This window comes from Arachis duranensis, chromosome 1 (assembly GCF_000817695.3).
Source record: "Arachis duranensis cultivar V14167 chromosome 1, aradu.V14167.gnm2.J7QH, whole genome shotgun sequence".
NCBI lineage: Eukaryota > Viridiplantae > Streptophyta > Magnoliopsida > Fabales > Fabaceae > Arachis > Arachis duranensis.
The window spans coordinates 92,451,213-92,455,831 of record NC_029772.3 but is presented as its reverse complement, the minus strand read 5'-3'; positions in this window follow the sequence as shown (position 1 = coordinate 92,455,831).

Sequence of the window (4,619 nt, the reverse complement as noted above, 5' to 3'; positions counted from 1 at the left end):
TAATCGTCACAATTTTAAATATTACCGATATTATTATTATTATATACTGGACACTTGTTTTAAAATAGAAGATAATAGGAATATCTGATTTTTTTCTTATTTAAGAAGTAACATACCAATGTAAATGTAAAAGGAAACCGTGTTAATTAAATTAAAGTTCGTCAAAAACCATAAGTGTTATTTAATTGATTGTTTTTTTTTTGGATGACTCAATTGATTGCTTAATTGACTGCTTAATGAAGCCGTTTATTTTTTTAATTATTATAAAAGATCATTAAAAAGATTTAATTATTAAAAAAACTGTTAATATAAAATTTATTAAAATAATTAATTTTTATAATATTTAAAAAAATCAATTTTTTTTAGAAAAATAAATATATCTTTAGATGATTCCTTAATCTCTAATTTACTATTAATAAGTTTTTTTACTCATATTTTTTCTTATTTACTCATATTTTTTATTCTTTCGCATAAAATTATTTCTCTTGATCCTTGTATCTAACAACAATTATTAGTTTATCATAAATGTTAGTTCAATATCTTTCAATTTTAAACTAATATTAATAAAACAAAGCAAAAGAATCTCAGAAAAAAGAACACCTTCTATAAAATTTTTAATTGATATAATTTTATTTAGAGTCAAAGATTCAACGAATAATTGTGTATTAGTTAAAGTTAGACAACTCTAATACTTCTATACTATTTATTCATATCCTGACCCAATAAATAAAAGTCAGACCCAAAAAAAACAAAAAAATTCACTAATAAGGTGGACTTTACTATAAGCCTGACCTCCTTAAGGAGGTTGAACAATAACGTGAAAGTTCAGCTCTACTCGACTTAACGAGTAACTACCTCTTTTAATCTCTCGTATTATCTCTACCTCGTTTAGAAGGTAGATTCCAACAAATTCGGAAGATAAAGAGAACGTTTATCTATCAAAAAAGATAGAACTACCCCAACAAAGGTGATTGTCCACTCTACTATGAATACACTGTCACCCCTCAAGTATATTCACGACCAATCTACTAAAAACCTGCCTAAGCCCTTGCTAACTTAAGCATCAGAGTCACTTGCAAGTACCACCTCCTACCTCCTCACAAGAAACTCGGACAGGCAGTACCTCGGCACCAAACAAATTGGACACTACTATACAAAGGGATCTGGACCTCACGTTCAGGCCCAAACCACCATTTCAGGTAACTCTCGGAACATTAGCACTGTTGCCGGAAACTTAGAAGTCATCCCACAACCATAGCAGAAAACCAATCGGAGGACGGTCACACTGCGTCCAAGTCCGAGCAAGAAGCTCAGCCGGAGGATCACGCCATTGTGCTCCTTCCTCCATCACAATATACACAATGATCCTACAGAGAAGGGCCCTCGGAAAATCCTCATCCAAGGAGGATCCATTCTAAAGTACACCATCTCGAGGATGAGGATCATCCCCAAGCAACAAAGACATTGAACATAGTCCACGGACAGCAAGATCGTTTGAGACAGTTCGAACACGAGGCCGAGCAACAATGAGAGGCCAAACGAAAATTGACAAGAGAAGTAAGGCAACGTAGGAAGCTAGAAGAAAAACTTCAAAAGATGGAGACCGATCTTCGAAATCGGACTACTAGATCAAACATAAAATAAAGTCCTTTGAAAGGACAAGAACTGTTCACAGAAGAGATCATAAAAGCTAAAGTTTCTAAGAACTTCAAATCGCCTGACATAGATCTCTATAACAGAACGTCCGATTCGAGCTATCATCTCCGCAACTTAAGCCGAATGTCTTAGGTTGCTTCGAGGAGTTTCACTGCATCCCTTCGATGACTAGTTATCAGTGCCTATTACCATTTGACCACACATTATCTAAAGTGATGCTCCAGTTGTGCAGCACAAAGAATGGAGACTCAAATGCAACGTATCCATTCAGAAAAATTACACTTTTTCAAGCATTCACAAAAGTTACAACTCTGTTACTTAAATTCATTAGTCCAATTTGACTCTAATGATAGTAGAAGTATATATAGAAAGTAAAAGTAAAGTTTGGTTAAAAAATTGTTGTGGATGTTAGAGGTAGCCATTTAGAATTCTAGATTGTTCACTCCAATAATAATAAGTAATAAGTAATCAATCTCTTTCATTTTGGTAGGGATATTGCGAACCAAACTTAAGAGGACAATCAAAAGTTATCATGTCAATTTATAATAGTATATTATTATTATTATTATTATTATTATTATTATTATATACTAGACACTTGTTTTAAAATAGAAGATAATAGGAATATCTGATTTTTTTTTATTTAAGAAGTAAGATAACAATGTAAATGTAAAAGGAAACCGTGTTAATTAAATTAAAGTTTGTCAAAAAGCCATAAGTGTTATTTAATTAATTGCTTAATGAAGCAGTTTAATTTTTTTAATTATTATAAAGGATCATTAAAAAGATTTAATTATTAAAAAATTGTTAATATAAAATTTATTAAAAAAATAATTTTTATAATATTTAAAAAAATTAAATCTTTTTTTTAAAAAACAAATATATCTTTAGGTGATTTATTTATTTATTTATTTCTTATAAACATATTTTTTATTTTTATTATATTTAAATCTGTTATAAAATAAATAAGAAAAATTTACTAAATATAAAATAAAAATGTGTAAATAAAAGACTCTAATATTAATATAATTAACTCAATAAAAATGATTCATATATTTATATGCAGTAACGTAAAGAGAAAGAGAGAGAAACTATTAGTAGTGTATAAAGAGAGAGGAGAGTGTTTTATTGTTGTGTATATATTGTTTTAGAGCAAACTCCAATTTTTTTTTTGGTAGAGTTGGGGGTCAAGGACCCCAAACAGAAAAAACAAGCAACCAAACAAACTAATTACATCCTCTCAATTTGAAAGAGCCAGCAGCATCTCTGAAGAGAGTGCATGAATGGTGTCTGGAGGAGGAGCATCGAAAACATGAATTCCGTACGGAAGATCCTAACCTTTCTTAGCCAAAATGTCAGCTGCTGAATTCGCTTCTCGAAGAATATGGTTCCAACTCACCTGAGGAATTCTTCTTACAAGAATAGCAATGTCCTCAAGGAGAGGTGCACAAGGATGATGGGTTGAACAACCATTATTAACAAACTTAATAGCCATCTCAGAGTCCGACTCAACAACCACCCACCGAAATTCATTAACTGCGATTTGGAGACCTTTGATAAATTTTCATAGCTCAGCTTGCATAATCGAACAGCCCCCTAAATTACAAGAGAACCCTGTAACAAACCTTCCCAGATGGTTGTGGAAGAGGCCTCTACAACTCGCATTTTCCGTATGGCTGAAGAAGGATCCATCAACATTCATCTTAATGGCATCTTCGTTTAAGGGGAACTAGCGAATTAACTCCCGATTAGTACTGACCTTCTTCGGTGTAATACTCGTCTTCATTACCATGCTGAACTCATAAGTCCTGCTCTTAACAGCCTCAGCAACTCCTGTAGGATTAGAACTCTTTTCCTTCAAACACTTGCTTGTTTCTAGCATACCACAGTGAAGATAACATCGCACCAAATCTCACTGCCCAATCTCCAGATATAGACAAGTTCTTGATGAGCCAATTCATGTGATTCAGATTGAAAAAGTCAGCAACGTGGTTACCTAGCTGTAACAAATTTCAAGTAGCTCTAGCAAAATAGTAATCACGAAGCACATGCATAGTTGTCTCATCTCTGTATTGACATATTGGACAAGCTGCATTTTGTGACATGTGTCTTCTAACCCTTTTGGCATTTGTGAGGATGGCGTCATGAGCCACAAGCCACAAAAATACCTAATTCTTTCCGGACCTTTTCATCTTTATACATGTATAGAGTCTTCTTTTTCCTCTTTCATTAAATATAATTTTTCTTGGTAACATGACATTTTACTATGGAAAAGTTAAGCCGTCCAAGTCATAACTCGTAAGTAGTCATCCATATTATCATCTTTATCACAACACTCCCCCTTGAATGACCATTTATGATTATGTCTCGTTAAAACCTTACTAAAGAAAAACCCAATAGAAAAAAAAACTTTAGTGAAGGAAAAAGAGTACAATATCATTTGTGATGGGAACTGCCTCGTTAAAAACCTTGTCAAGAAAAACCCAATGAAAAAAAACTAACCAAGGAAAAAAGAGTACAGTCTCCCCTTCTTGTCGACATTATTTAATATCAAAATCGGCGCATCCCAATCTGATGTACCAATCTTTCAAAAGAAGATTTTGGGAGTAATTTTATAAATAAATCTGCCAAATTGTCACTTGAACGGATCTGTTGGACGTCAATTGTTCCTTAATATTGAAGGTCATGAGTGAAGAAGAATTTGAGAGAAATATGCTTTGTTCTATCACTTTTGATGTATCCATCATTAAGTTGAGCAATGCATGCTGTATTGTCTTCAAATATGACAGTTGGAGCTATTTTATGATCAATTAGTTCATATGATGACAGAATATATTGGATCAAACTATTGAGCCAAAAATACTCGTGACTTGCTTCATGAATTGCTAGTATTTTGGCATGATTAAAGGATGTTGCCGCTATCGTCTGTTTCGTGGACCTTTGTGATATAGTTGTACCACCAT